This window comes from Apodemus sylvaticus, chromosome 9 (assembly GCF_947179515.1).
Source record: "Apodemus sylvaticus chromosome 9, mApoSyl1.1, whole genome shotgun sequence".
NCBI classification, from domain to species: domain Eukaryota; kingdom Metazoa; phylum Chordata; class Mammalia; order Rodentia; family Muridae; genus Apodemus; species Apodemus sylvaticus.
Genome location: NC_067480.1, coordinates 2,079,755 through 2,090,566, shown reverse-complemented (window position 1 = coordinate 2,090,566; position 10,812 = coordinate 2,079,755).

The following is a 10,812-nucleotide window of genomic DNA, read 5'->3' as shown; positions in this document are numbered from 1 at the left end:
TAAAAGCTTAAATAGATGTCAGATGCAGTTAGGTCTGTCCTGGAAAGGTGCAGTTTGTGTATGCCTCTAAAAGGCTTTATAGATAAGAATGCTAAAGAATGGGAAGTTCCTGCCTATTTTAAGGCAAGTTGCTTGGGAAAGATCTTGTGGTCTTTATTCTATGACACGAGGCAAAGTCTACTTCCAGACCTAGCTATACCACCCCTGGGCATATACCCAAAAGGTGCTCCACCATCCCACAAGGACACTTGCTCAACAACCTAGATGTTCCTCAACTGAAGATCGGATAAAGAAAATGTGGTACATATACACAATGGAATACTATACTATTCAGCTGTGATGTAACTCAGATCCAAAAGAACATACATGGTATGTATGCACTTATAAGTGGATATTCACCATAAAGTACAGGATAACCATGTCTCTTAGTTTGGGTTTTATTGCTGTGAAGAAACACCATGATCAAGGCAACTCTTATAAAGAGAAACATTTAGTTGGGGTTGGCTTACAGTTTCAGAGGCTCAGTCCGTTATCATGATGGGAAGCATGGCAGAGCCCAGGCAGCTAGATGTGGTGGTGGAGGAGGAGCTGTGAGCTCTATATCTTGTAGGCAGCAGAAGGGCACTGGATTTCACAGGCAGCCAGGAAGAAGCTCTAGATCACACTGGTCAGACTTGAGTATATATATATATATATATATATATATATATATATATATATATATATATATATGAGACCTAAAGCCCTGCCACCACAGTGACACACTTACTCTAATAAGGCCACACCTCCTTCAAGAAGGCCACACTTCCTAATAGGCTACTTCCCATGGGGCAAGCATATTCAAACCACCACATTGCACTACGATCCACAGACCCAAAGAAGCTAAATAGTAGGGAGGACTCAAGGGAGGATGTTTGAATCTCAGGGGAAATAAAATAGATGTGGGAGGAATGCCTTCTTAAAAAGCTCACACTGGTGAAGCAGAATTCATGCTCCATGATGCCTGTTAACTTGGCCATTGCATGGAACTCTCTCATAGTACCTAAGGACCACTGTCTAGTCTTTGCACTTGGCCCTCCAGCTTCAAAGCCACAAAGGTATACAGTCCTTCTTACTTTAAAAAAATAAACAAACAAGAAAACACAAAAACATTGAGCTTGATAGGCAAGCTCTACCACTTGAGCCACACCCAATCCTTAAAAAAAGATAATTTTAACTCAGTTCCACTGAGTTGCCCAGGTAAGTCCTGGATCTTTCGATCCTCCTGCCTCAGCCTTCTGAGTAGCAGAAGTTAGTGTTTTGTTATTTGAATCTGATATTCATTTATGTTACCATTAAAAAAATCACTACTTTTGTAGTCTGAACCCTGACCTGGTAGGTGGGCATGCAGCAGAAGAGCCAGTCAGGCCCATGCCCTACTGGGCTACACCCTTCTGGAGGCTGGGTTGATGTCTGTGGCATATGTTACCACTGAGGACCATACTAATGTCCATAGTTTGTGTTAAAGCTTGAAGCCATGTTGATGTCTGTAAGCTGTGCTGTTGCCAGGAGCCATATTGATGTGAGTGGCCTGTGCTGCCACCTGGGGCTACATTGATGTCTGTCATCTGGGCAGCCTCCGAGGGTCTTTTCTGGATCAGTGGCACAAGCAGAGAGGTGTGTTTATGGTCTGAGCTGTGGCCAGAAATTGTGTGGAGGTTCATGATCTGAGCTCCTGCTGACTGTGAAGAGTGAGGAGAGTACTTTTGCTCTGATATTGATGCCTGCAGACTCACAGTTGAGGGGGAGGGACATGGAAGGCGTTTGTGACAACCCCTATCCCCTAAAAAAGTAGCAGCCTAAACAGGAAGCCATTGAAGACAACTTTTTTTTTCTATATTCTTTGTTTACATTCCAAATGATTTTCCCTTTCCCGGTTCCCCCCTCCCCATAAGTCCCATAAGCCCTCTTCCCTTCCCCAATCAACCCCCTCCCGCTTCTCTGTCCTGGTAATCCCCTACAATGCTGCATCAAACCTTTCCAGGACCAGGGCCCTCTCCTTCCTTCTTCTTGGGAATGATTTGATATGTGAATTGTGTCTTGGGTGTTCAGAGCTTCTGGGCTTATAAGTGACTGGATTCTATGTGTGTTCTTTTGTGATTGGGTTACCTCACTTAGGATGATATTTTCCAGTTCCAACCATTTGCCTAAGAATTTCATAAATTCACTGTTTTTAATTGCTGAGTCGTATTCCATTGTGTAAATATATCACATTTTCTGTACCCATTCCTCCATTGAGGGGCATCTGGGTTCTTTCAAGCTTCTGGCTATTATAAATAAGGATGCTATGAACATAGTGGAGCATGTGTCCTTATTGCATGCCAGGGAATCCTTTGGGTATATGCCCAGGAGTGGTATAGTAGGGTCCCCTGGAAGTGTCATGCCCAGTTTTCTGAGGAACCGCCAGACTGATTTCCACAGTGGTTGTATCAACTTGCATTCCCACCAGCAGTGGAGGAGTGTTCCTCTTTCTCCACATCCTCACCAACACCTGCTGTCTCCTGAGTTTTTAATCTTAGCCATTCTGACTGGTGTGAGGTGAAATCTCAGGGTTGTTTTGATTTGCATTTCCATAATGACTAATGATGCTGAACATTTCTTTTCTTTTTTCTTTTCTTTTCTTTTCTTTTCTTTTCTTTTCTTTTCTTTTCTTTCCTTTCCTTTCCTTTCCTTTCCTTTCCTTTCCTTTCCTTTCCTTTCCTTTCCTTTCCTTTCCTTTCCTTTCCTTTCCTTTCCTTTCTTTTCTTTTCATTTCTTTTCTTTTCTTTTTTTGCTTTTTGGATTTGGTTTTTTTGAGACAGGGTTTCTCTGCATAGCCCTAGGTGTCCTGGAACTCAATCTGTAGACCAGGTTGGCCTCAAACTCAGAAATCCGCCTGCCTCTGTCTCCTAGAGTGCTGGGATTACAGGCGTGTGCCACCACCACCCAGTGATGCTGAACATTTCTTAAGGTGCTTCTCAGCCATTCGAAGTTCTTCAGGTGAAAATTCTTTGTTTAGCTCTGTACCCCATTTTTTAATAGGGCTATTTGGCTCTCTGGAGTCTAACTTCTTGAGTTCTTTGTATATATTGGATATTAGCCCTCTGTCGGATGTAGACTTGGTGAAAATCTTTTCCAAATTTGTTGGTTGCTGTTTTGTCCTTTTGGCAGTGTCCTTTGCTTTACAGAAACTTTGTAATTTTATGGGGTCCCATTTGTCAATTCTTGATCTTAGAGCATAAGCTATTGGTGTTCTGTTCAGAAACTTTCCCCCTATGCCCATGTCCTCAAGGGTCTTCCCCAGTTTCTTTTCTATTAGTTTCAGTGTGTCTGGCTTTATGTGGAGGTCCTTGATCCACCTGGAGTTGAGCTTAGTACAAGGAGATAAGAATGGATCAATTCACATTCTTCTGCATGCTGACCTCCAGTTGAGTCAGCACCATTTGTTGAAAAGGCTATCTTTTTTCTACTAGATGGTTTCAGCTCCTTTGTGAAAGATCAAGTGACCATAGGTGTGTGGGTTCATTTCTAAGTCTTCAATCCTATTCCATTTATCTACCTGCCTGTCACTGTACCAACACCATTCCGTTATTTAATGCTATTGCTCTGTAGCACTGCTTGAGGTCCAGGATACTGATTCCCCCAGAAGTTCTTTTACTGTTGAGAATAGTTTTAGCTATCTTGGGTTTTTTTGTTATTCCAGATGAATTTTTGAGAATTGCTCTTTCTAACTCTATGAAGAACTGAGTTGGGATTTTGATGGGGATTGTGTTTAATATGTAGATTGCTTTTGGCAAGATGTCCATTTTAACTATATTAATCTTGCCAATCCAAGAGCATGGAAGATTTTTCCACTTTCTGAGATTGAAGAGAACCTTTAACAAGTGTGGTAAGGATGTTGAAGTTAGCTCTTGGCTTCTGGCAGAGGTATGGAAGGGCAAGAATTCAATTCCATTTAAGGGACAGGTGACTGAGAGTTTGACTATGGTTCAGGGAGCATATAGGTAACACAAATTAGACTTTATTTTATTTTTTCTTATTTTTATTTATAATTTTATATGGAGGGGGCACAAGGGGGAGTGAGTATGGAAGGACCAGGAAGCAATTGTGATCAGGGTTCATTATGTGAAACTCCCAAAGAATCAAAAAAATGTTATGTGGAAAATAAAAGCGTCACTGTTTTTAATGGGTTCCTAATCAGGTTCAAATCCTTATTTGTGTTAAGAAAGCTAACTGAGCAAGCTATGGAGAGAAAGCCAGTAATTAATGATTCACTGTGGTATCTGCTTCAATTCCTGTCTTCAGGTTACTGCTACCTTGATGGACTGTAATCTTTAAGACAAATAAACCAACCCTTCCTCCCCAAGTTGTTTTTGGTTATAGAAAGCAAACTAGAACACCATTTAACAAAATGACAACAGTAGGCTCTATTCCTAGGGCCTATGATCTCCCCATCCAAGAGCTTTCGACCAGGATGACAGTACCAGGCATGAAGTTCTTTCTTGTGCTGCAGGTCTCAAATCCAATTGGATCGAAGTTGGTTGTCCCACACACTTTATTTATTTATTTATTTATTTATTTATTTATTTATTTATTTATTTATTTATGAGATAGGGCTTCTCTGTGTAGCCTTGGCAGTCCTGGAATTCTCTCTGTAAACCAAGCTGGCCTCAGACTCAGAGATCTGCCTGCTTCTGCCTCCCAAGTGCTGGAATTAAAGGCATGCACCACCACTGCCCAGCTCCCTTAACAGTTTTACACCAGAGGGAACAGCTTGCCTGGCAGGTTATTATTGCAGTGTGTATAGATACCTTTTCTTACTTATGCATGTTTTAGCACCGTGGATGCTAGCCAGCAGACCAGAAGTTTCCTTGTCATCTTGAGGTTGATTTCTTTATGTCCTGCAGCCAGAGTGTGGTATGTCTTCAGCAATAGGGACTTATGACATAGTTACAGTGGGTATTTAAGGGTAATGGCAGCAGGCTGTGTTGCTTTGGAGACCTCTTGGACCTCTCTGACCCATAACTCATAGGAAGACATCCTACACTGCCATCTTCGTTCAATTAACACACTTATTCTAGGGTTTCCCCATGAACTCTATCTTGTTTAAAGTTGCACTTCAAAATTAGCTGGTAGATTTGCATAAGGCTTTTCATACATCCTTAGTTTTGGTTAACTCACCTCCAACCACTTCCCTTTTCCAGCCCCTACACCTCATCGCTGCTGCTTAATCTTAATCCTTTACAACCCCACCCCCAGTATCCCCTCCTTAATTTTCTAACTTGTGAGATAGTAGGCTCACATATGGCTTTTATATCTCCTTACTTAGGGACAGTCCTTCTTTCATTACCTGTATCTGCCATATTCTTACAACCCTTCTTGTTTAAGCCTTTCTCAGTACTCCACCATACTAATTTTGTGTTTACCTGTAATTTATTATTTCCCCTCCTTTAATAATGTCTCCCCCTCAAAAGACCCATTTTTTACTTTATTATTTATATTAAATTATTTTATTTGTTTACATTCCAAATGTTGTCCCCTTCCTGGTCCCCCCTCCCAGAGCTCTTCCCTCCATCCCCTTTGCCTCTGAGAGGGTGCTCCTTCCCATTTCACCTCCCCACACCCAGCATTCCTCTTCCTTGGGGCATCAAGTTTCTATGTGCTACATATGTGTCAGGGACCACAGACCAGCCATGTATACTCTTTGGTTTGTGACTTAGTCTCTGGGAGCTATCAGGGGTCTGGTTAGTTGATACTGTTGATCTTCCTATGGGGTTGATATCACCTTCAGCTCCTTAAATCCTTCTTCTAAGTCTTACATAGGAGTTCCCAGTCCAATTCTTGGTTGTATCTGCATCTTTTTTATTCAGCTGCTGGTAGAGCCTCTCAGAGGACAGCCATGCTAGGCTCCTGTCTGCAAATACAACACGGCATCAATAATAGTGTTAGGTTTGATGAAAGGTCCATTTATAGTTTCCTGGCTTCCCTTGTGCTCCATGTTAAACACAAAACAAAAGATTTTGAGCTGGGATCCACATATGAGAGATAACATACAGTATCAATATTTGCATTTCTGGGCCTGAGTTGTCCTGCTCAATATAATTTTGTCGAGTTCTATACATTTAATTAAAAATTCCATGATTTATTTTTTCTTCAGATTTCATGTGAATGGAGGGATAATCCTTTGTGTACATGTAATTTCTCATTAATCCATCTATTCACAGCATCAGGTTGTTTTTGTTTCCTATCTCCTATGAATAGAGCAGCAGTGAACATGCATGTTTCAGTACCTCTCTAGTAGTGTACTGGATAGTTTTATGTCAACTTGACACAAGCTAGAGTTATCTGAAAGGAAGAAGCCTCAATTAAGAAAATGTCTCTATAAGATCAGGCTGTAGGCAAGCTTGTAGACTATTTTCTTAATTAGTGATTGAGGGGAAGGGCCCAGCCCATTGTGGGTGGGGCCATCCCTGGGTTAGTAGCTCTGGGTTCTATAAGAAAGCAGGCTAAACAAGCCATTGGGAGCAAGCAAGTAAGCAACACCCTTTCATGGCCTCTGCATCAACTCCTGCTTCCAGGAGTCCCTGCTCTGCTTGAGTTCCTGCCCTTGATACTTTTGATGATGAATATGAACCTGTGAGTGAAATAAACCCTTCCTCCTCAAGCTGCTTTTGGTCATGGTGTTTTAATCACAGCAGTAGTAACTCTAAGACAAGCAGGATACAAAGTCTATTTGTTGTGTACTCAGTAGTGTAATGCTATGTACTCAGCTGAGTCATACAGCATTTCTACATCTAGTTTTTGAGACACCTCCAGTCTTATTTCCAAAATGGCTGCACCAGCTTACACTTCATCAACAGCATATAAGAGTTTCCTTTTTGTGGAAGATTTTAGAGATTGTATTTATTTACTTTTTTATGGTGTGTGTGTGTGTGTGTGTGTGTGCCAGATGGTGCATGTAGAGAGGTCAGAGGACAACTTGTCTCCTTCTACCACGTGGGGCCTGGGGATCAGACTCAGGTCATCAGGCTTGGCAGCCCATACCTTCACACATCTAGCCAGCTCCTGGTTGAAAATTTTTGTATCTTGGCTTGTGAGGCACATAAGCTTCTAGTTCTCTATTTCTCCACTCACTGTCTGGTTTCGGTGCTGGGGTAATACTGCCTCATACTATGAGTTGAAAAATGTTCCTTTCTGTTCAGTTTCTTGAAGAGTACATACAAAGCTGGTGTCTCTAAAGCCTTTAAGTATTTGGTGGAATTTGGGGCTTGGACAATGAAGTGTTTAAAAGTTTTTAAATGACATATTCAATTTAGTAGTTAAGTGGTCCATTGAGTTTTCTGGGTTTTTTTGAACATTTTGATAATTTGTGGTTTAGAAGAATAGACCTCCCTTGTTCCACCTCTCTCCTTTTCTTTGTTTACTGTGCCTGAGATGAGACCCAGGGCCTTGGGCATGTTCATTCTTTCAAATGTTAAACAGTTGATGATAGCACTATTTATTGATAAGCCATTTCTTCTGATAACAAAACAAAACAAAACAAAACAAAACAAAGCTACTGAAAAAGATACCTGAGTCTATTCGTGCTCAGTTCTGTCTCATCAAATTACATTTTTGACAGTTCCATAGTGTTGACTACTGTAGTTTTGTAGGCTTTAAAATCAAATTAAATTGGCCCACAAATCTGATTCTTTTAAAAACCATATTATTTATTTATCATATATCTGTATGTGTGTGTGTTTACACACATGCCACAGTGGGCATCTGGAGGTCAGAGGCCACTTGTTCTCTCCTTCATGGGTTTCAGCTACTGAACTGAGGTTGGCAGGCTTGGTAGCAAGTATCTTTACTTATAAAACCATAACATCTTGCCAGATCTTCTTTTCCCCCTCTTCCTTCTCTTATTCCTTCTCCTTCCCTTATCCATCTTCTTCCTTTTCCTTCTAAGACTTTAAACTTTTCATAAGTTTTGGGATCAGGTCTTCAATTTTTATTTTAAAAAAAAAACCTATTGTGTTTTGATTGGGAAGAAGTTGCCCTTTATTCAGGCAGTTGCTGTGCAGCTCCTCCCCAGCACCCCCCCTGCTACCCCACCTCCTTCAGCCACCTGACGACATGCTATGACGATTCTTGTTTCCTATCCCTATCTCTGCCTTCTGTAAATTCTTCCACCTTAGGAGGAGGGTAGAAAGAAAGACAGAAGGGAAATAGGAAGATGGAAAAGGAAATGTGGGAAGAAAAAGGATGCAATTTCCAAAGCCATGTCAAGAAAATGCTGAAGCCAGGTATGGTGGTGCACACATGGAGTCCCAGCATGGAGAAGGGTGTGGCCAGAGTTGCAGGTTCCATCATCAACTGGACTCACTAGAGAGACTGTGAAGAATTAAGAAAGAAAGTTTAAATAAAGAGATTGTCAATCACACTGATGATGCACGGATGTGAAATGAGATGATATGAGAACAAATGAGAACTTACTGCTCAATTTGATAAGAGCAGTACAAAAGCCTGAATGGAGTGAGTTACAGGCTTGGTGAAGGGGGAGAAGGTAGAGAAGTTTTTAACAGAACGTTTTGTAAAGAACAGCAGAGAAATCGGGCTAGAAGCAGAACTAATAGGTGATCATGTCAACTGCCTGTCACCAGGCAAACACACTTTTAATGTGCTTTATTATGGGAGCTATAGCAGGTGTTGTTTTGTGCTATTGGATAACAGTAAGTCACTTCAATATTTCTAGATTGTACTAACAAGATTTATTTCTTTACATGTTTGTAGCTGTGGCTCTGTAGTTACGGTTCTGGTTCAGATTGCATGTCAAATTCATGACCCAATGTGTGTCATTTGATCCTGTGACTCTGGCTGAAGAAATGGCCACTAATGAGATGTGCCCTTCTTGTGGAACAAGGTCATAGCAGAAAGAGACCTGGCTGGACCAAACAAAAATCAGTGTTTTCACTCAGATTTGAACTAGGTCATGTGTTTACATATACTGTTGGCTTAAACGAGCCACATAACCAAGTTCAGTGCCAGTGCAATGGGAAGAATGTATGAAGAGGGAATAAATTATCATGAACAGTGTTTAAATGAACCATAGAATCTATCCACTCCATTTTGTACAAGTATGGTCATACTTCCCACAGAGAAGCCCTTTCTCCACACATCATTGATCCTGGCATATAGCCTAGCTCTGGCTACAGAAACATAATGATAAAAGATGATTGACCATACATAATTTTTTCAGTGATTTTTAAAAAATATTTATCAGTTTTTAATGCTACTGAAACTGTAAAACTTAATTCAGGATGTTTTGAAAACGTACTATTTTAGAATGGAGAGTAATATTAGGACCATCCAGTTCAACTGTTATAGCAGGCTTATGTGTTGAAGGCATATTCCTTAATATGGCAGTGGTTAGGGATTTGGGAAGTGATAGATTTGTGAGGAGTCTTGGCCTTATCAGTAGATAAAGTTATTGATAGGCTCAGCATTTATTCTGCCCCCCTGGCATGATATGAGCATCTTTAGTAAACCGTTTGCTTTCCACCATGATGCTTGGCCTCATCTCGGGCTCACAGTGATGGGACCAAGGGACCATGTGCTGAAATCCTTGAAATATGGGTACAAAAATCCTTCCCCATTTAAGTTGATTTCCTCAGTTATTTTATTTTCATAGCAATGGGAAGCTGACTAACAATCCACTTCTCTTTATAATACAAATAAGGAAACTTGAGGTCAAATGAGGCAGCCTGATTTGCTCAAATCCCATGGGTAGAGAGTATTAGACAGTGTCTCAGGAAACTCATATTTGTACTTCTATTCTCCCAGAGAAAAGGAATTCAGTCTCCAATGTAGTCTACAGAGACATAAACTAGACTACAAGGCTAAACCCAGCATGATGGGGCTAGTTTCAGAGGACTATAAAGAGATCAGAAGTGACCATTTCACATAATGGTTCCTGAGGTGGTGATATATATTGGCTGGCTCCCTGTACCACTAAGGAGATTGGAAGTGACCACTCCATGTGATGGCTCCTGAGATGGTGATCTATATTGGACAGCTTCCTGTACCACTCTGTTTCTTTTCCTTTCTTTCCACTGTCATTTTTCTCCAATATGACTAAGAAAAAATGGCCAGCTCTATCTACCCTTTAATTTGGGAAGGAGATCCTTGGAAAGTGCATCAGACAATATGTTGGAATCCAAAAATGCACAGAATCTAACCATAGCCTAGGCAGAGAAGCTTTGCTTTTACATACATTCTGCTTTTCCCCACCATACTAGGGGCTCTTAGGAATCTTAGGACTTTAGAGCCAGGCTCTTGTTGGTAGGGATGGAGCTACGTAGTGAAGGGAAGAATTAGGGCCTGAGAATCTGCCAACTTTTCCATTTAAGAAAAAGAAATATAATTTGCCATTGTATCATGCTATATCTTTAAATGGGCTAATAAGCAGGAAGATTTTTGTGTTTGAGTACAGCATTCCTGACCGTTTCAGTAAAGGAAAACATGTTTGCTCCCTTGGCATTCATGAAATTTAGTAAGTAAAAGAATACAAAGAGAAAAAGGAGGAGGAAAGCCTTAGATGATAAGAATGTCAGCTGTTACTGTGTACAACATGTCTCAAGGTTGCTCTATTCTGTGGTGTTCAATAGCACAGCTGAGCTCATGCAATTTTGGCTCTTTTGCATTGGGATATTTAGCTTCTAGTACAGTGCTTCACACATAACAGAACTCGGTAAGTCTGTGTTAATACTACATTGAAGGCATCTGATTAAAGTTGAAGGTTAATATAGGGAAGGG